General features: G+C 36.1%; 1 protein-coding gene across 1 annotated transcript in view; it reads left to right on the top strand.

Annotated features, from left to right (window-relative positions):
* The first annotated feature begins 316 nt into the window (after positions 1 to 316).
* The window catches only part of LOC106090187 (uncharacterized), a 57,090-nt gene continuing 34,113 nt past the window's right edge, over positions 317 to 23,293 (top strand). Inside the window, exon 1 of the mRNA XM_013256297.2 lies at positions 317 to 604. The gene's annotated coding sequence lies outside the window, so the exon portion shown is untranslated. The remainder of the gene's footprint in view (positions 605 to 23,293) is intronic.

The following is a 23,293-nucleotide window of genomic DNA, read 5'->3' on the forward strand; positions in this document are numbered from 1 at the left end:
CCGTTTGTCTACAGAGCTTCTTCGCATCCATTGAGAGTAATTGTGAAATACCTAGCATAAAGTCGTAGCAAAGAATAACAGCCATTATCATCATCGTCATTGTCTTCTCCATTTTTTATCATTAGCCTCATGATAAATTGAAGCATTTAATTGCAAGTATCTCAAGTGTTTTGGCCAACGTTTTTAAAATAAAATGAAAAAATACATCATAGAAAAGTGTCCATAGTCTGTTGTTTAATGAATGTAATTTTCCTACGTGCTGTCAACAATAGAATGACATTGTTGGTTTTCCTTATACTGCTTGGGTTCTTTTTGTGAGAAATCTACAAAACAAAAAAACAGCTGCAGAAAATACTTGGCCAACCACCACCACAAACAACGATATTACCATAAGAGCATGAATGACAAACATCCTTTTGTTGCGCCCACGTTTTTCCATACAACCACGCTTTTGTGTCAACTCTCCGCAACGACAACAACAACAACTTTGAGTAAAACTACGAATAACATTGCAATAGTTACAGCTGCTGGGCCTACAATACAATTGGAGTAGTTATTGTAGCTACGAATTTAGGCAAATTTTTCTTTTGAAAAAGAAACAAATGTAAGTATTAGGTAAATTTTTAAAATGTTTTCTAATTTTTAGTATTATTTTTTTTTTGTATATCTCAACCATAATATAGTCCGTTGCCAAATATTTATGTATATTTGAGTAGTAATCCTCTCTCTAAAAACAATAACCACGTTTTTGGTTTGTGTGTTTAGTTTTAATAAGGCTACCGAACCGAAGTTTTAGTGGCAAACAGTATTGCCATTTTGTGTTTTTTCTGGGTTCAACAGATTATAAAACCCAGATAAGATCGAATTTTGATTTTTCAAACCTCTTGAGATATCGGATAAAACATCTCTTGTATGATTTTATCAAAATCGGAGCAAAATTGTTGGAAATTTTACCATGCACATTCCCTTAAGGAATATCGGTGATCCTCCCCTCTCATATCAATGAGCGAGTCTGAATAGGGTGCCGCAGAGCGACACCACTTCGCTTTAAAGATTTAGATGTCACCCATCCCGGGCATTTGTTTGTTCTGCGAAAGGCCGCTGGCTTGGGAGGCCTATATAACATTGTTTCAATCTTCTATGGCGAGCTGGAGGTTGGAGGAAGCTCTGGGCTGGGAGTGTGCCGCCCTTCTTGGGCCCCTCTGCTTACACGGCCCAAGCTGGATGGGGTAATAAGGAATTAGGAAGTCACATAGACATCTGGAAGAATGCAGTGTCTTTCTGGCTGATGTTTTTGGGACTCTCAGAGCCTTGTCAGGCTGTCAGGATTTATGTGAACATTCAGGCAGCGCTGAAGGCCCTGGCTGCCGCATCTAGCGGCAAGTCAAGGATTGCCGGTAGATGCAAGGAGCGTCTCGGATTTTTGGGACCGATGTCGGATTGTGCTGGCTTCCGGCCCATCAAGGGGTGGCGGGGAACGAGGCGGCTAATGAACTGGCCTGGTTTGGAACGCCGATAGTTAACCCTCCCTCAGTCCTGGCTGTTTAAGATGGTGGATGCCTACTACTGCAAATGCGAAGACTTGTCGTGGGATGTTGCTGGAGACTGCAGGGTTGCCAAGTCCGAAGCTCACTGGAACTAGGACGTCATTTGACCTTGAACTAGGACGTCAATGGTCCTTGTCAGGTCGCTGACATCGCGCTGGGCTCGAGACGATAAGGGTTTCTGTAGGGGTTTCTGGGGAAATGAGGAGCAGTTGGAGACGATCGAGCATCTGGTGTTTCAATGCCCTGCAATTACGGGGCGAAGACTTAGAATTATGTGCTAATACCTTCTCCTCTTCACTGAGCTATCTACAGTCTTTCGACATCCGAGACATTCTGAATTTCTGTAAAAGACTGGGTTGGCTGACGAGGCGGCTCTCCAGTCAGAGCGAATGGGCCAATACCTCTTCTCTGCACTGAGCTCTCTACAGTATTTCGATATCCGAGTCATTCTGGACAACTGTAAAAGACTGGGTTGGCTGACGAGGCCGCTCTACATTCATGACAACATTCATGCAGACACATGCGGTAAATGGCTAACGGGTGAATGTACAGGGTGGCTGATGAATATTGCTACAATGATGAATATTGCTACATTTTTTTTTCGGTGTATGGAATACATTTTTCTTTTATTCATGTTAAATTAAATTATTAAATTAATTATTAAATTATTATTAATTAAATTAATTAATTAATTAATTAAATTAATTATTAAATTATTATTATTAAATAGAAAAAAAGTTATTACATTTTTTTTTGGTAGCGGCTTTCATCAGCCACCCTGTAGTCCTTGGAGAATGACCGCCTCCCATTGCACCTGAAGAAATTGACCTCCTCCGGCAAACCAGAGTAGTTCTGGCTCAATTACGTAAGTAAGACTGTAAGTGCTGCCCAAAATCATCTCGAGTGCAATTACGGTCCTGGTGTTCATAGGGCCATTATGCCAAGAAAACATGTCCCTCAGAACTGTAGTAATATTCTAATGATGAATTTTTTCTTCATGGTCTATCATACAACCAATGCCTATACCAGTATCGGCCTGATCACACTCTTGTAGAATCAGTGGATTGTCTTGGAATTTAATCACTATTTTTAAGGCTTCATTGTTTTTTTTTTTAGGAAAAACTTCTTAGAATTTGTCGAAGATTATGATTTTGACCATCGCCTGATCAATATTTTTGCCGGCTCTACTGCAGGAGCGGTGACAAAATAACCCCAGTGGGCGTGGGACCAGCAGCTTTCCAGTATTTGAGCCACTAGTTCGCAAAATAACCCCATTGGGCGTGGGGACGAGCAGCTTTCTAGAATTTGAGACATTAGTCCACCTAAAATTGGTTATTGTTAGAGATTTCCTCAATCTGAAAGCACCCTGATACTTCTGTTTAAGATAGTCATGTTATCTGTGCTTAAGACATTACCTCGCTATTCTACTCTACGTGTTATCATGGAGTACCCTGTAGGCTTATTGGCTTATAGCGCTTTGGTGTTAAATAACTCGCCTTGCGGGGCATGACTTTGAATACTATCCTTGCCTCTTGCTAGGCTTTTGCAGTATACACTAGTTTCAGGCGAGCTGGGAATATATGTAGCTGCCAGATGGCGTACAAGATAGCTCGCCTCCTTATGCAGTAATGCCGGAAATACGTTATAAGACCCTGCACCCAGAGAAAAGTTGATAACAAACGTGCTTATTTCAATACCATACGGTATTGATAGTAAAGCAACACCGTATGGTACTAAAACTGTACTGGATGGCATGGATGAAACATAAAATGATAAGCACCGTTTGGTACTAGCCTTGTTACCGAATTGGTATTGATGTTAGTACCAATCTGTTATTGGCGGCCACCGTAGCGCTGAGGTTAGCATGTCCGCCTATGACGCTCAGCGCCCGGGTTCGAATCCTGGCGAGACCATAAGAAAAAAAATTTCAGCGGTGGTTTTCCCCTCCTAATGCTGGCAACATTTGTGAGGTACTATGCCTGCACACTGCGGCAAGCCGTTTAGACTGGCGAGACCATAAAAAAAAATTCTTCAGCGGTGGTTTTCCCCTCCTAATGCTGGCAACATTTGTGTGGTACTATGCCAGCACACTGCGGCACGCCGTTCGGACTCGGCTATAAAAAGGTGGCCCCTTATCATTGAGCTTAAAATTTTAATCAGACTGCACTCATTGATATGTGAGAAGTTTGCCCCTGTTCCTTAGTGGAATGTTCATGGCAAATTTTTCATTTGTATTTACCAATCTGTTATTGGTTTTGGTACCAGACCGTTATTGGTTTTAGTACCAGACCGTTATTGATTATTCCACGCCCTAATGAACCAAAAAACCATTTAAAAATAATTATAATCTAATTTTATTTCGATTAATTTTTTTCGATATATTGAATAGGTTTTCACATATTAATTTTGTAATAAAACATTTTATTAGTTGTTTAACAAACGGCGTCAATATATATGGTTATAGTGGCGTCAATTTTTTAAGTACAAAGCTCAACAACATTTCTGGCGCAATGACAAGAATACAAATGTGACGCCGTCAATTCTTAATAGCCTCCTTTATCTGGTATTGAATTGATACCAAATGGCATTAAAAATCTTTGCCAATGACGCGTACAAAATAATACCAGGCGGTATTGGCTTATTTAAAAAGCGAGTTGGTCTCTGTTGCTTTTCTGACTATTGTATCCGTCACTACACTGCATGAGAATAGTAGGTTTTCATCAAAAGCTTCATGATTTCCTGAACTTGAGTTTACACCTTTAATTCACAATAGCGTTCACAATAACATTCATAAGCCATTAACAATAATTTAGCCAAGAGAGTGGTCATCTTCATGACATAATTACCAGGTAGTGTACCGTTAACAGCTGAGTACAATTCTTTCTCGCAAAGTGCACTGTCTGTCTTTCAACGATATTTGGTTGTGTGTGTGCATTATAGTTAAGAACCACAACACACACAAACAACGAAAAATGGCGCGAACTAGTAACATACTCCAAACCAGAGTTGCACTAATCACTGATTTTTCGCAGATAGTGCACTCAATATTTTGTTGTAGGGCAATTGCCACTACCTGCAAATGAATATATCTTGGTTATTTTGGAACTTGATGATAGGTAAGGTTAGGTTAGGTTGAAAAAAAGGTTGCAGATATTAATCCGCCCCATGCCACTACGGATATACATCTAAGCCAGTAATCGGCTTGTTGTGCGCTCTAAAAATTATAAAGTAACCTCTAAAAAGAATATGTTAAATTAGGAATTCCGTGCTACGTACAAAATCCTTAACTGTTTTCAATACCACTCCCCTAAGGTGGTTCATGTCTGATATTGTGCCTCCACCTAAGTACTTGTGTCTGTTAGACGCGAAAGCCGGGCAATGACAAAGGAAATGCTCCAACGTCTCATTATCTTCCCCGCATTACATAAGTGAGCTCGTAGTCCTATGTGTCCCGTTATAATACCAATAGCTATACTGACCTCCTTCTTGCTACCTTTCAGTAATAGCCTTGTCTTTTTACGATCTGGATCCCCCCATAGGATTTTCACAGTCCTACCGACCGTTTCGCTGTTACACAATGTTGCATGCGCATTCGTCGCCCACTCCCTTAACTCGGTCGGCGTCGACCCGAAAGGCTTCGGGTTAACCAAGTTTATTGTTGGCAGTCCTCTTGCCTTCACCGCCAAATCGTCTGCCCTTTCATTTCCCCTTACTTCGTTATGGCCCGGCACCCAAACGATGCGGATTTTGCCATCCTCAGAGAAGGCGTTAATCTCCTTCTAACACTGCAAGACTGTTCGTGACCTTACCGTCCTGATTGTTATTGCCCTTATGGCAATTTTACAGTCGGTAAAGATGTTCACACTCGACGTCCTCGCGTTATCATTACACCACTTCACGCATTCCATGATCGCCCGGATGATAAATGTTATGGCAATCTTCGATTTTATATATTTAACGGCTAAGTGGTTTAGACAAACGTTCTTAAATAGCCAATAAATGATTGCATAAATCCAAATTATTTTGCGTTGAAATGCTCTTCACACAATGGGCTAAACGGTATTAGAGTAGTCTGAAAAAAAAAAATGGTTTGGCAACACTGTTGGCTAAGTAAACCTGATTGATTTTCTATTTTGGTTGATCCCGTATTTGTTTTTGTATTAAGTCAATCAAGCTACAATACTGAGTAGTTCTCTTCTTGTTTTTGTTTGTTTTGCTTTTTTTTACAATGCCTTGTTGTTGCAGAGCCATTAAAGACAACCTACTCTTTATTATTTTTGTACACTGAGGTTGGTTTTGTGAGCAGTGGCTGTGGCTGTGGCTGTGACTTGATGTGTTATTAGACTCTCGTTGCTGCTTCTGTTGCTGTTATTGTTGTTGTTGTTGTTCCGTTTTTATTGTATTTAACAAAATAAGAAACGCCGACTCCCACGTTCTTTATGTGTTAATTGCTTAAAATGAAAACTACTCCTATAATGGTGTTATACATAAAGACGACGACAACGACAACGAAAACGATGACTATAACTGACTACAAGGCTGTTGTTTTTGAGGAGCAGTCGGCTCCAACAACAACAACAAAAACAAGAAAAAAACCTCTAAAATTGATTTGAATTTATTCGTTAGATTTACAACGCCACAATGCAGAGGTGGTACTAGTCCATGTGTGTGCGTGTGCCTATTAATGTTTATTTAGAGCTATGTTGCGATACTTGATTTTTTTTCTTCAATTTTTGGCTTTTAATCCATTTTGAACCTACATGTGAAATTAAAGTGCCTGTGTTTGTGAAAACAACTACGACCGCCACAAAAACATTGTTTGGCAGAGCAACCAGAAATCTATAAAAGTTATTTGCATAACACCCATTACATTGTGCCAAACATTCATACATACATTTAAACATACCTCTGCACTACCCGCTTGCATTTCATGAATAAAATTGTATTGAATTTTCAAAAAAACGCATACTCTGCTTTGCGATGAATGAAAACCTTTCAAAAAAAAAGACAAACAAACATACCACCACGCACTTCATTTCAATTCCTGCCCACCTTAATATTAGCATTTTCATCGGAGTCAGAGAGGTTTTTCCACAACAAGAGATTTCGGAATAAGGAAAAAGGTTTAGATAATTGTCTTCTTGTCATTGCTGTATTTAATACAACCGATTCTTTGTTATTTGCAATTTTTTGATTTTTTTTGTTCTTTAAACATTAATTATACCCTCCACCATAGGATGGGGGTATACTAATTTCGTCATTCTGTTTGTAGGTTAGGTTAGGTAAAAGTGGCAGTGCTTTGTCACTTAGACAATTTTAGGTCCATTGTGATACCACAGTAGCGATAGACCAAGGCTTCTGGCGGAAATCGCACCCACACCCCCTGCACTGGTATTCCAAGCACTCCTCGAAATATTCGTCTAAGACCCCATAAAGTATAAATACTCTGGAACGTCATGACATTTTAAGTCGACCTAGTCATGTTCGTCCGTCTGTCCATCCTTTCCTCTGTCTGTCGAAAGCACGCCAACTTTCGAAGTAGTAAAGTTTGCCGCTTGAAATTTTGCACAAATACTTCAAATTAGTGTGGAGGCCACTGTAGCGCAGTGGTTAGCCTGTCCGCCTATGACGCTGGTTAGCCTGTCCGCCTCCTAATGCTGGCAACCTTTGTAAGGTTTGCATTTGTTTGCCATGTAAAACTTCGCCCCAAAGAGGTGTTGCACTGCGGCACGCAGTTTGGACTCGGCTATAAAAAGAAGGCCCCTTGTCATTGAGCTTAAACCTAAATCAGATTGCATTGATATGTGAGAAGTTTGCTCTTGTTTCTTAGTGGAATGTTCATGGGCAATATTTGCAAATTTTTACTTCTTATTAGTGTAGGTCGGTTGGAATTGTAAATGGGCCATGTTTTGATATGGCTGCCATATAAACCGATCTGGGGTCTTGACTTTTTAAGCCACTAGATGGGGCAATTCTCATCCGATTTGGCTGAAATTTTGAGTTATTTTATTATGCATTCCAATAACTCTGCTAAGCATGGTTGAAATCGGTCTATAATCGGATATAGCTGTAATATAAACCGATCTGGGGTCTTGACTTCTTGAGCTTCTAGAGAGCGCAATTCTTATCCGATTTGGCTGAAATTTTGTATGACGTGTTTCGCCATGATTTCCAATAACATGGTTGAAATCGGTCTGTAACCTGATATAGCTGTCATAAAAACCGATCTGGGGTCTTGACTTCTTGAGCTTCTACTGAAATTTTGCCTGAAGTATTTTGTAATGGCTTCCAACTATTGTGCTAAGTATGGTTTAAATCGGTGCATAACCTGATATAGCTGTCATATAAACCGATCTGGGGTCTTGACTTTTTGAGCCACTAGAGGGCGCAATTCTCATCCGATTTGGCTGACATTTTGCATGAAGTGTTTTGTTGTGACTTCCAACTACTGTGCTAAGTATGATCCAAATCGGTCCATAACCTGATATAGCTCTCATATAAACCGATCTGGGGTCTTGACTTCTTGAGCCTCTAGAGGGCGCAATTATTATACAATGTGGCTGAAATTTTGTAAACCGATCTCCCGCTTTTGCTACTTGAGGGTCTTGAATTGGCTGAAATTTTACACAATGACTTTTACTATGGTCTCCAACATTTAATTCAATTATGGTCCGAATTGTACCATAACTGATGTAGCTCCAATAGCATAGCAATTCTTTTCTTTTGTGTTTGCCTACAAAGAGATACCGGGAAAGAACTCGACAAATACGATCCATGTTGGAGGGTATATAAGATTCGGCACGGACGAACTTAGCACTCTTTTACTTGTTTTTTATATTGTGTCTTATTATTATAGACACAAACCTTTAAATGAAGGTAAAAATGTCGTTGAAGGCTATGAAATTGGGAAAGCAATGTTTCACCTAAGTTAAAGGCACCGAATAGCCTTACCAATAGAAGCTTCTTTATATGTTGATTTTTTTTAAGTAAAGACCCTAAGTTTAAGAAAAGATTTTTAAAAAAATTATAATTTGACAGTCATCTGCGAAGTGAAATGATGATCAATCAGCAATCGAAATTCGATTGGATGGTTGTGTCCAGGGCTGGGGAGTCTGTCCCTCAAGCTGGAGTCGAAGAATTTTTGATGAAAACCTTTTCGCATGCCATGTCATGTCGTGACGGACACAATAGTCAGAAAAGCAACAGAGATCTACTCGCTATTAATATCACCTAGCCCTGATAATGAGTTTCTGGCATTAAGCGCAGTATGCACCACTGGCGAAAATTTCGTTTCCATAAGAAATGCATTGAAATATCCTAAACGAAATTTTCGGTAACGGTAGCGGGAACTTGCACCGTACCAACTTGCAGGTACTTAGCTCAAATGAAATTTTCCTTCTTCTTTTTCTCAAAACTACGAATGAAGATGTATATTTTCATAGTTCCATGCTATATGAAATAAAGTTATTTGCAGATAAAAACGTTTAACTACAGCACATATGTACTTTATTAGCTAAAAATTATGAAAATTTAGCCAAAATTATAAATTGAAGTTTGTCGCCATTTTGTATTCTATACAATTTTTTTTTATTGGGAACATAAATGTCTTGACTGCAACCGAAAACTTCGCTAGAGATGCATACACAGCTTTACTGCAGAAGCAGGTGGGCTATCTAGAGCGCCATCTGGCAGTTATATTCCCAGCACATCTGGAACTAATGTACACTTCTTAGGCCTGGCAATAAGCAAGTGTTGTATTTATAGCCAAGTCCCCCAACGCGAGTTATACAACACCAAAGCGTTATAAGCCAATAAGCTTACAGGCAACACCTTGATAACATATAAAGTGGAATAGCGAGGTAATGTCTCACGTACAGACAACATATGTTGGTGTATAGTCTTTTCAAAGTTTGTATCCTAAGTCTTTTCAGGGTATATGTCTCAAGCCTTTTCAGCGTTTGTGTCTTAAGTCTTTTCTTCTTGCAATGAAAGTGATAGCAAAAGGAGGAGAGAGAGCAAAATCAACTTAAGGACCATAACTGTATTGGGGAATATACATAATTGAGAGGGAGGGAGAGCGTTGGAATGTTAAGAGCTTATGATAACGGTTTTTCATATATGTATGTATCTTAAATATATGAGAGAGAGAGAGAATGAGCGAATTGCCACAGCTTGTGTCTTAAGTCTTTTCTTGCTTCTAGGTCACCAATGGTACGTACAGAAGGAAACCAAAATTGTCAAATTTAGTTTTTGTCAAATTTTTTCCACAAATCATTTCATTGCTGAAAACTAATTAAAATCTTATATAAAAAAATCAATTTGTGTTTGTTTGTTTGTGTGTTCCTTATAGACTCATGAACGGCTGAACCGATTTTTTTTTTCGAAACTTTCACATATGGTGCATAATGATCCCGTGGTGAAAATAGGGTACTACATTTTTGGATATCTGAAGCGGGAAGGCGGACCCTCCCACTTACCCTAATTTTCAGAAACGCCAGATCTCGGAGATGGGTGGTGCGATTTAACCGAAATTTTGTATGCTCTCTTATAGTAACCTACAAACAAAAATTTATTATCCAAATTTCGGAAGGGGTGCCTTAGGGGCCGCCCCCCTCCAAAATCTACCAAATATATATAAAGACCAATCACGACAATATGTGACTCAAATGAAAGGTATTTAAGATTAGAAAAGTTATCTAATATCCAATTGTCGGACCAAGTGTTTGGGGGTCCATACCTTCCTCAAAACAACCCCAAATAGGACTTATTTACTGACCATGGAAATATGGGGCTCAAATGAAAGGTATTTGCGAGTAGAATACGAATCTGATATCCAAACGTGGGGCCAAGTTTGTGTGGGTCCAATCCTTCCCCAAAACAACCCCAAATAGGACTTATTTCCCATGGAAATATGGGTCTAAAAAAAGGTATTTGAGTAAAGAATACGAATCTGATATCCAAATGTGGGACCGCCTCTCTCCAAACACACCCCTCAAAGAGGACAAATTTACAATACCATGGAAATATAAGACTCAAATGAAATTTCTTTGGGAGTAAAGCACGAATCTTATATCAATATGCGTGAAAAAGTTTTGATATCGGGAGGGGGCGGACCCTCCCCCTTACCACAAAAGTACTACCCAAAAATAAAAGTCAACCGATCGAGACAATATGGGATTCAAATGAAAGGTACTCAAGAGTAGAGTACGAATTTCATAATAAAAGTTGGGTTCAAGTACCTGGGGGGCTGCCCCAGCCCCAAAACCCCTTAGAATAGGTTTATTTGAAGATCATGATAATATGGGACTCAAATGAAAGATATTTGAGAGTAGATTGCGAATATGGTCAGGAAGTAGGAATAGGCTTTATAATTTATTGATAACGGAAGGGACGGACCCTCCACCGTTACCCTAAAAATACCACCCGAAATCAAAAGTGGACCGATAAGGACAATATGGATATCAAATGAAAAGTATGCGGGAGTAGATAACGAATCTGACATACAAATTTATGTCTAAGTATAGGGGGTCACCCCGCCCCTACAAAAATGCCCGAAATGGGCACATTAACTAATAGGGGACTCGATTTGTTTGTTCCGTTTAGACTGAAAAGAAGCAGAACCGATTTTCTCGAAATTTTCGCATATTCTGTAGGTTGTAGGTAGGAAGGAAACATAGTCTATATAATTTTTCGATATCGGAATGGGGGCGGACCCTCCCCTTAAGGTTAAAAACACCACCCAAAATCAAAAGTGGACCGATAAGGACAATATGAGTATCAAATTAAAAGTATGCGGGTGTAGATAACGAATCTGACATACAAATTTATGTCGAAGTATAGGGGGTCACCCCACCCCTACAAAAATGCCCGAAATGGGCACATTAACTAATAGGGGACTCGATTTGTTTGTTCCGTTTAGGCTGAAAAGAGGCAGAACCGATTTTCTCGAAATTTTCGCATATTCTGTAGGTTGGTCTGGAAGGAAACATAGGCTATATAATTTTTCGAAATCGGAAGGGGGGCGGACCCTCCCCTTAAGGTCAAAAACACCACACAAAAATTAAAAGTGGACCGATGTGGACAATATAGGCATCAAATGAAAGGTATTGAAGAGTAGAATACAAATATGGTATTAAAATTTAAGTCTAAGTACCCATCGGGCCGCCCCAACCCCAAAACTCCCCAAAAACAGACATTTTGGACGTTCATTTCAATATGGGACTCAAAGAAAGGTATTTGGGAGTAGATTATTTTTCCCCCTAAAGATACGTCAAATGGTTTAATTGACTCATTATGACTATATGGGACTCAAATGAAAGGTAATTGAGAATAAAAAATCGAATTCGATATCCAATTATGGAGCCAAGTGTTTTGGGGTACGCCCTCTGGAACAAATTTGATACCTATTTTCAGTGCAAAGTGCCGGTGGCCGCCCCAGAAGCAAAACTCCCTCCAAACGGTTCATATTAACCGATCATGGCAATATGGGGCTCTCAGATTAAAGGGATTTGGAAGTGCAGCATGAATTTGATATCCATATTTGAGTCAAAATGTCTGGGGTGCCATTACTTTCCTAAAAAGCACTTCTTATTACCCCAATTTTTAAAAACACCAGGAACCGAGTAGGGGCATACTCTCTCTCTCTCTCATCAATGAGTGCTTTCCGATTCAAGTTTAAACTCAAACTCAGTGCGATACCTCTTTGGGAAACATTTTTTAAATCACCATGCATGGCATGGCCAGCATTAAGAGGGGATAACAACCGCTTCTCGACAGGATTCGAACGAGTTCAGCTTCATGGGCTACAATGGCACGAATTCGAGATGAGAATGAGAGTTAAAGAAGGTGCAGCGGAGCGGGCCCGGTTCGGCTAATATGATATATATTTTCATGGCCAAGTCACTGAGTGGCTGTCCCATCCCCCCAAATCTTTCACCAAACCGGACAAATTTGCCGATTATGGACATATGGGGCTCAAATGAAAAATATTTGGGAGTAGGGAACTGCCCGTAACAACCCATGTGTTTGTTTACCATGACAATTTGGGTCTTAAAGAGAGTGGAACTCGGGCATATTTGCTGACTTTTGCAATAAGGTGTTCAAAGGTATTTGAGATTAGAAAACGAATTTGATATCGAATTTTGAGGCCAATGGCACTATGCGGTTCAAATAAATGATATTTGAGAGTAGAGCACGTTGCTGATATACTTTCGGGGTTTAGTGGTGGGGGGGACCAACTCACTAACCAAAATACCCCTAAATCGGACGTATTCACCGACCGTGTCAATGTGGGTGGCTCCAATGAAAGATAATGGGGGAAATTGATACCCACTTTTGGGGTCCACGCCTTTCCCTACCTACCGAAAGTAAGTTATTTCAATCTTATGTTCTAGGTCAATCAAAAAAAGTTGGGTACTTTAATGAGGAATGTTGCTTGGCGGCCACCAATGCCAAAGCAATGACTCAATGTAGTCATGGAGTTGTGGTGACATATTATTGGGGGAATGTCTGATGGACCACCCACAAACTTAATAGCAGCATGCACTGTTGTTGTTGTGTTGTTTTTATTTGGTTAATTTAGCGAAAGTAGCATTGTGTCTGTGTGGCAAAGAAGGCAAAAGTCGTTGTTAATTTCTTAAAAACAAAAACAACAAAGATTTCAGGGTTTTCGTTGAAATTCATAGCGTAGCTTAGATTTTTATTTGACTTGTTGTATCTTTCCTTACTTACCTCAACCAATTCGAAGAGGTTGAATTGGATGGCTGGCTTTCAAGATTCAAGTCAAATGTTGTTGTGCACGCCTACGTTAAGTTTTGCTAAGATTTGTTGGTTGTACTACTAGTCGTTTTGTTGCGGCTGGTGGTGGTGCTGCTGCTGCTGCTGTTGTTATATATCAGTTTTGGTTTGGTTTTTTGGTTAACACACAAATGAATTGCCTGCTGCTAAATGTCTGTCCCACACATAGTCAAGAGGATAGCGAGAAATATTGGGTTGCCCAAAAAGTAATTGTGGATTTTTCATATAGTCGGCGTTGACAAATTTTTTCACAGCTTGTGACTCTGTAATTGCATTCTTTCTTCTGTCAGTTATCAGCTGTTACTTTTAGCTTGCTTTAGAAAAAAAGTGTAAAAAAAGTATATTTGATTAAAGTTCATTCTAAGTTTTATTAAAAATGCATTTACTTTCTTTTAAAAAATCCGCAATTACTTTTTGGGCAACCCAATATATCCACCGCTATGTGATTGTGTTAACTTTTACAATTAACTAACAGCTCGCTGTATGGCAAACCAAAGTGCCCCAACCATTTAACATCAACCTGTGTGGGTTTTGAACTTGGAACGATTTAAGACGTCTCAGTCTTTTAAAATATTCGTAAAGAAATTCTTTTTGGCTTAATTCATGCAAGTAGCTGGATAAGTAAGTCTGCTCATCCATCCGCCACTGTCTACCTATGTCATGAGCATATGTTCGTGGGCTAGCACCATCAGCATGTTTAGAGGCTCTGCAGACAGACCAAGATGCCATTGGAAGATAGCGGCCATAGCATAGCTGCGGCATTGTCCATATGCATATTTAAAGTCATTGTGAAATGGCATTTTTTTTTTCTAATTTTCTGGTCTACAAAGTATCATTGACAAAGTACTTATGCCATCATCGTCATCTAACCAACGTAATTGAAATTACCAGTGTTTTTAAGAGAGCCAGGGGAGAGAGACAGCAATCATATTGCGTTAGACTATCATACAAACACAATGGGCTTAGTCTGGAGTTAATCAAATCTCTTTGGACATTGCCACTTAGATCTGGAAAGGCAGCAAACAGGCCGAACAAAAATTCATGAGCTTTGCAGGTCGCAAACATTTAAATATTTTTTTTTTTTAAAGTAATCCCATTGTGCAACCATTCATTCTGGAGCTAGCTCAAAATGTTGAATGTATCTTGAAATATTTAAGATCTGTTTTTTTGCAAGTTTCTTTTTGTATTAATTTTGCCTACGTTTAAGCAATTCCATTCGACAAGCCGAGGGAAGTATGTGGGTGTCAAATGCTGTTTTTTCTGTGTTGACATTGTGTGTGTGTGTGTCTTTTTTGTTGGTCGCTGAAAGTATGCAGTTTTTTTCTATCCAATCATACAAACAACAAAATCTTTGCCAAAGTAAGACTATGTCAAGTCAAGTTGGCTGTCACACTGGCTCATGTCACATGTTGAGGCGGCTGTAATAACAGTAAGACCCAAATCGTTTGATTTTTTTTAACATGGGTTTTTGTTGGTGCTGGACCCATCGAGCGAGAGAGAAAGAGCAAGGGAGAGAAACACATTTTGTTTGTTATTTCTAGTTTTAATGTATTTATCAATGTTTGTATGGACAAGCCATTTGATTTTGTTTAATGCTAATCTTTCAATTTACCCATGTTCTCTGGTGTATGAGGTTTGTTGCTTAAGTCTTTTGTTTTGTTTGTTATTTCATTAATTTTTGCTATCGTTTCATTTGGTGAGAGCTTCGTAATTCTTCTATTCTTTTTGGTATGACTGCCTGTCAAAGCGAAACAAGTTCTTTATTTTGTTTTGATTGTGTGCTTGAATCTTTTTGTTGCTTTTTTTTTTGGTAAAAACAAAGGGGGGAGGGGAATCAAAGCCGCTTACTACTTGACCCATGGCTATAGTTTGATGGACAAAAAGGCTATGGGCCTTTGAATTGAATGGGTTTAGCCATTCATGAGCCGAACCGTTTTCAAGCATTCAGTTTAGTGAATGAAGCAGCATGTGTGTGAGTGTGTGTGTGTGAGTGTGTGGTGCTGGTTATGTTTCTATGCTTCCCTAAATTGTAAATGTGTTGGTGTTTTCATTTCATTTCAATTGAATTGATTGTTTTATTGTTTTGCATTCTGAAAACATCCGTTTCCGTCTTAAAACAAAATAAATGCATCCAAATGAGATTGACAAGGATGACGAGCTACAGAGAAAGGGAGAAAACACGAGACGGAGAGCATAAAAACCTCAAATGTAAATTCTTTACAATTCACTTCAATCCAGCAAGACATTGTTTGTTTGTTTGTTTGCTTCCCTTCTCTTATGGCCTGTACGAGTACGTTGCGCTTGGTTGGAGTCTCGTTTTGATATTCATTCATTCACTTGGATATTCATTCATTGTTTTGTAGTCTGCTGTCTACCGCTTGATTGTTATGTGAAACAGATATCTTGCCTGGTGGCTAACCTAACAGACAAGCCACATGCAAACCAAATAAAGACAACAACAACAAGAACATGCTACAAAATGCCTAAACCATAAATGCACAAAGCAAAGGGACAAAATGCTGCCGCAAAAACACCCATCTGCCGCCAGAACAGGGACATTAGCTTGACTGCTGGTCTTGTGGCTGTTGGTGGCACTTCACATGAGTGCGTGTGTCTCAACTCTGTAGAGTATTTTTTATTCGACCAATGCTTTTTGTGATTTAATTTCAATCCATTTTCTGGAGATTGGTTTTCATTGTGTTTTTGTTTTTTCTTTTGATTGGACCTCTTGCAAGATGTTTATCGGACTGTTGCAAAGAACAATAAACAAGAACAACAACCAAAAACATAAACTCTTGATTGTGGGCAAAAATTTCTCAAGTTCTGCAGATCTTCATTCATTCATTCATAACAATGAGTAACTGAATCATTTATGTCCGGTACAGAGACATGGCACTGACTTAGTTTCGGAAGGGGAAGATCAAGCATGACTTTCTTAAAATAAAATAAAATAAAATAAAATAAAATAAAATAAAATAAAATAAAATAAAATAAAATAAAATAAAATAAAATAAAATAAAATAAAATAAAATAAAATAAAATAAAATAAAATAAGAAAAAAAAATAAAATAAAATAAAATAAATTAAAATAAAATAAATTGAATTAAAATAAAAATAAAATAAATAACTTAAATAAAATAAAATAAAATAAAAAAAATAAAATGAAGTAAAATAAAATAAAACAAGTAAAAAGGCGTTAAGTTTGGACGGCCCGAACTCTGGATACCCACCACCTCGGGTATACATGTAAACCACCTTCTGTCATAATCCGGTGAAAAATTCATAATTCATGCCCCATAGCAGCTATACCAAAAAATCGTCCGATTAGGATGATTATTGTTAGGTACAAGTCTTTGTTCAATTTTGTAGAACAAATATTGGTCTTCTTGGTAGCCATATCCAAATATAGATCGATCAGAACCATACACGATACGGAAGTCGAAAAGCCTCACATAAGTCACTGTGCCAAATTTCAGCGAAATCAGAATATAAATGTGCCTTTTATGGGGCCAAGCCTTTAAAACGAGAGATCGGTCTATATGGCAGCTATATCCAAATCTGAACCGATCTGAGCCAAATTGAAGAGGGATGTCGAAGAGCCTAACACAACTCATTGTCTAAAATTGCGGCTAAATCGGACAAAAAATGCGCCTTTATGGCCCCAAAACCTAAAATCGAGAGATCGGTCTATATGGCAGCTATATCCAAATCTGTACCGATCTGAGGCAAATTGAAGAAGAATGTCGAAGGACCTAACACAAATTTCGGCAAAATCGGATAATAAATGAGCCTTTTATGGGTCCAAATCTGGGCCGATACGGACCAAATTGCAGAAAGATGTCAAGGGGCCCATCGCAACTCACTGTCCCAAATTTTGGCAAAATCGGTAATAAATGCGATTTTTATGGGCGCTAGACCTTAAAAAATAGATTGGTCTATATGGCAGCTATATCCAAATCTGGACCGATCTGGGCCACATTGAAGAAAGATGTCGAAGGGCTTAACACAACTCACTGTCCCAAATTTCAACCTGATATAGCTGCCATATAAACCGATCTTGTGTCTTGACTTCTTAAGCCTCTAGAGGGCGCAATTATTATCCGATTTGCCTGAAATTTTGTACGACGGATCCTCTAATGACCATCAACATACGTATTAAATAATGTCTGAATCGTTCTATAGCCTAATACAGCTCCCATTAAAATCGATCCCTCTATTTTACTTCTTGACCCCCCGAGCGCCGCAATTCTTATTCGAATTGGCTGATATTTTACACAGGTCTCCAACATATAATTAAATTGTAGTCCGAACCGGATCATATCTTGATATCGCTCTAATAGCAGAGCAAATCTTTTCTTTTACCCTTTTTTGCCTAAGAAGAGATGCTGGGAAAAGAACTCGACAAATGCGATCCATGGTGGAGGGTATATAAGATTCGACCCGGCCGAACTTAGCACGCTTTTACTTGTTTCTTTTTAAACTTTTTTTCTACGGCCCTGCCTTTAGTTTATTACTTTGCCTTGCGTTCAGTCCATTGTGCCTGAAACTATATACCGGTTTTAAAAAATCAATTTCCTAAAAGTAGCTTTTTTTTTGATTATACGATTGAATTTCAAAATTCGATTGATGAGTCATTAATGTACCATTTTACCCTTTCATTAAATACACTTGGATCTGATTATGGTTTATGATTGCTTCAAATGTAAATGTGTCTTGTTTTTGTTATAACTGCTTCAAAACTTAAAATCGATTGTTTTTGGTTGATTTTTTTTGCCTTAGTTTTTTTTAGTGGTATATGGAAAATGTGTATCTTTTTTTTACATATCTTGATTTTAATGTTAAAAAAAATTATTTTAATCTATCTACAAAAATCGATTATTGTTTTTAACGGAAAAATTTAAAAATTAATATTTTTATGGATTTTTTCATAAATATTGTTTTTTAATATTTTATTTAAAAAAATTAAATTTTTTCGAGCTTTAAACAAATTTAAAAATTTTTTAATCGATTTTTATCGATTTTTAAACTTCTTAGAAACTACCAATTTTTTTTTTCAAATTGCTTGATTTTGAGTTATATATAGTCTTTGGAATTTGTATCGTATTTTTTCCATATCTTGATTTTAATATTTTTAAAAAATGTTTTTTAATCGATTTTTATTAAAAAAATCGAATATTGTTTTTAATTGAAAATTTAATTATTAACATTTTATAAATTTTTCATAAATATTGTTTTATAATATTTAATTTAGAAAATATATTTTTTGAAATTTCAAAAAAATTTTGAAAATTTGTTATCGATTTTTTTCAAATTTTAATCTTTTTAGAAACTACCAATTTTTTTTTTTCAAATTACTAGATTTTTAAGAATTTTTTAATTGTATATAGTCTTTTTTGCAAATTTGGAAAATTTTTATCGATTTTTTAAATATCTTGATTTTAATGTTTTTAAAAAATTTATTTTAATCGATTAAAAAAAAATCGATTATTATTTTTAACCAAAAAATTTAAAATTTTACACTTTTATGGATTTTTCATCTATATTGTTTTTCAATATTTAATTAAGAAAATCTATTTTTTTTTAATTTTCTAAAAATTTGAAAAATTTGTAATCGAATCTTATCAATTTTTAAACTTCTTAGAAACTACCAATTTTTCTTTCAAATTAGTAGATTTTTAAGAATTTTTAAGATTTTAAAAATATGGGAAATATGTATGGAATTTTTTTACATATCGTGATTTTAACATGTTTAAAAAAAAACTTATTTTAATCGATTAAAAAAAACGATTAAAGGAAAATTTAAAAATTATTATTGTTATGGATTTTTCGTAAATATTGTTTTAAATATATAATTTACAAAAAAATTTCTTTTTTTTGACCTTTCAAAAAAAAAAAAAAAAATTTTGTAATCGTTTCCTTTCTAAATTTTCCTTGAATTTACTATATTTTTAAGAATTTTCGATTTATGTAGGCATTTTTCGGAAATTTGGAAAATTTGTATAGATTTTTTTTACATATCTTGAATTTAATGGTTAAAAAAAAAATTATTTTAATCGATTTCAAAAAAATCGATTTTTGTTTTTAATCGAAAATTTAAATAATCATAAATATTGTTTTTTAAAATTTTTTTTTCGACATTTCAAAGAAAATGTTTGAAATTTTTTTTTTTTAAATTACTTGATTTTTAAGAAATTTTGAGTTATATATAGTCTTTGGAATTTGGAAAATTTGTATTGATTTTTTTTACATATCTTGATTTAAATATTTTTTAAAAAAAGATTATTTTAATCGATTTAAAAAAAATCTATTGTTGTTTTTGATCGAAATTTTAAAAATTTATATTTTTATGTATTTTTCATAAATACTTTCTCTTAATATTTAATTTGGAAAGTTTATTTCTTTCGAATTTTTAAAAAAAAAATTAAATTTTTATAATCGATTTGTTATCGAATTTTAAACTTTTCAGAAACGACCAATTTTTCTCTTAAATTTTTTGGATTTGAAGAAATTTTGTGTTATATATGTATAGTCTTTTTTGGAAAGATTGTCTTCTGCTTTTTGGAAAGTAAGTCTTGTTATAATAATTCATACAAAATCAAATTTAAAAACGAAATTTAATATAAAAATTTTAAAATTTTGAAAATGTCTTTTTCTTTTGATAAATTTTTTATAAACTAGCCATAACGTATATTTAAAATAAAATCTCTTTCATAATTAGAAAATCTTAAAAATATTTGCCTAAATATGTTTTTGAATATTTCAATGTCTAAAAAATGTTTATGTTTCTTATCATTCAACAAATCTATAATTAAATTTTGTTTTTTTTATTCCACCAAAAGAAAATTTTAAAGAAAACCACTCCAACTACACTAACATCAGCTGAGAACAATGCGTCATTAAAGCGCCCATGCACGTGGTTCATGCACGGTTATATATGAACCGCATCGAGCATATGAATATCCATACATAAAAATGTATAGCATGCATGCACGTTTTGTTACATTGATGTACAAATGTAAATGAGTTAAATCGGATGCCGTATGACCATATGGACATCCGTGCATACATGCATATGATTCTTACATGCCCGAACCTGTCATTATACAACAATACATATATAGTTATTTTCCGGAGCTTTTCTCCTTCTGTTCTATGTTATAGAATTTTTTCGTCTTGTCATAATTAATTTTTATATGTACATGTTTTGTATAGAAATTTTATTGCTCAAAAACAACAAAAAACAATGCTTATCCTATGTTTCATTTTGTTGGTCTTACTAAGAAGAACATTTTGGGCTTAACAGTAATAACGTTAGGAGGTAGGTATGAAAAAATGTTACGAAGTAGGTATGAGGAAATTTTTAACGAATTTTTTTGAGAAAAAAACTAAAATTTTTTGCTATCAAATATGATTTTTATCAATTTTTGGAGACATTTTGGTAATCGATTTTAATTGAATTCTTAAAATTGTTATTTAATTATTTAACTTTTATTTATCGAAATTAAAAAAAATATTGTTAACACAATTTGCAATTGCATTTTTAAGAAAATTCGTTTATTTATTGGGTGTTTATCGAATGAAAGAAACATTTTTTTATCGATTTTTGACAGCAAACTAAATTATAAATAAAATCGATAGCAAATTTTAATGTGAATCTTTACGATTTTTTTTTAGAAAATTTTCTCTTTTATCGATATTTTAGGAAAAAAAAATTTATCGAGTATTCTTAGAAAACTTGTTGATAAGATTTTTTAGAAAATTTTATTTTTTATCGATATTTTACGAAAAAGATATTTTTATCGAATATTCTTGGAAAATTTTGTTTTTATCGATTTGGTTCACAACATATGACTAATATCAATTGCACTAAAATAATTTTCATCGGAATATCTAATATTATATTATTAAACATTGATTTTTAGTTATTTTTGAGAGTATCGATACTAATAAATTTGATAACAACAAATTCAGTCTTACCGATTTCATATTTATTGATTTTTGTAGAAAACTTGTTTATAATTTTTATAAGGCGTTACTACGGCCAACCGAAAGCCGATCTGCACAAAATTTGCAACGTATTGTTTTGTTACTGATCTTAACATATCTGCTAGATTTAAAAGCGGTTCAAATTTGGATGTAACACCCATACGTATTTATCGCGGATTTGCACTTATATGGCCGTAGTAACAACAATTTTTAAACGATCTGTTTCAAAGTCGGTTCAGATTTAGATAAAGCTCTCATATGCATACATACTTATATATTGCCCGAATTTATAATTGTAGGGTAGGTGTAGGGTATTATATAGTCGGCCCCGCCCAGCTTTTGCCTTTCCTTACTGGATTTATTTTTGTTTTTGATTTTGCAGTAAATCTAAATGTCAAAGACTTGATAACACAGCTGTGAGATTTTTCTAAACTCATAAAAAGTTGTTCTATTTTATCCGATGGAGGCCACCGTAGCGCAGAGGTTAGCATGTCCGCCTATGACGCTGAACGCCTGGGTTCGAGTCCTGGCGAGACCATCAGAAAAAATTTTCAGCTGTGGTTTTCCTCCCTCCTAATGCTGGCAACATTTGTGAGGTACTATGCCATGTAAAACTTCTTTCCAAACAGGTGTCGCACTGCAGCACGCCGTTTGGACTCGGCTATGAAAAGGAGGCCCCTTATCATTGAGCTTAAAACTTGAATCGGACTGCACTCATTGATATGTGAGAAGTTTGCCCCTGTTCCTTAGTGGAATGTTCATGGGCACACTTTGTTTTGTTTGTTTTTGATCCGATATTTCACACATAAGCAATAAAACAGTGTTCTAATCATTTGAAGAAGATAAGCTTTAAAACAAAGTTCTAAAAAATCTAAACCACTTTGACATTTCAATTTACGGCATTTTCCACTCAAGGTAGTTTTGTTGGGGGTAGATTTTTGTTGTTGCGCTAATGACGATGCCTCTTAATTGTACCATGCTCGTAGCGAAAATTTCGTTTAGGCATTTCTTATGGTAATGAAAATTTTGCTAAAGGTAAAATACTGCGCTTAAAATGCAATACTCTTTTGCCAGTTATAATTATTGCTTTTTTGTCCCATTTGGTAATATTTATTCCATACCTTATTAAGGCAACCCTCGTAGGGGTTACTTTGTTTGCTGTAGAGGCCATGTTGTAGGTGTTACCTGTTACAACATTTACAGTCGCAGTGCTTCTTCCTGTTTCGTTTAGATATGCCTCTGACCCTCTATATTGCCACTTTACTATTTGTTTGCTTAAACAATCGATGGATGTATGGTTGGTGCCACATCATGATGATGATGATGATGCAGTACAAACAAAACAGCTACCGGAAGTTGAATTCAATAGAGGAAAATTAAAAATTCCAAATAATGATAATCAAACATAATACTCGGGTAGCAAATGAATGAAAACAAAAAGGCAGCCACATTCAAAGTGCAACCAACCAATCCGCCAGCCAGTCATCCAGCTAAACAAGCAAACCAAGCAATGAAACATCAGTTCAACATGGTCATGGCAACATGGCAGATGATTTCAAAAAGAGATATAACACCAAACAACGCATGAATTGTGGTTGCCACAACTTGTGTGTGACTGTGTGCAACAACTTCTATGACGACGACGATGATGATGTTGCTGGGCGACAGGTAGAAATTGGAGACCATAGCACAGCTAAGGTTCGTTACGTTTTTCTGCTACGGATTTAATGCTAAACACTAGTCTGTGGTGGCGGCGGCGGCGGCACTCTATATGCCTCTAACCTCAAGTATCACACTCCAACACCGGCTTACTTTACAACACAAACGCTTTGCTAGCCAACAACCAACCATCCACAAACCACTAGGCGATCCCACCTGCCCATGTAAGTCAGTATTAATGTAATGAAACTTCTGGTGTTTTTTTGTTTTGTTTGTTTACTACTGCTGCTCGATTCAACGCAATT

Source organism: Stomoxys calcitrans, chromosome 5, assembly GCF_963082655.1.
Source record: "Stomoxys calcitrans chromosome 5, idStoCalc2.1, whole genome shotgun sequence".
Classification (NCBI taxonomy): Eukaryota; Metazoa; Arthropoda; class Insecta; order Diptera; family Muscidae; genus Stomoxys; species Stomoxys calcitrans.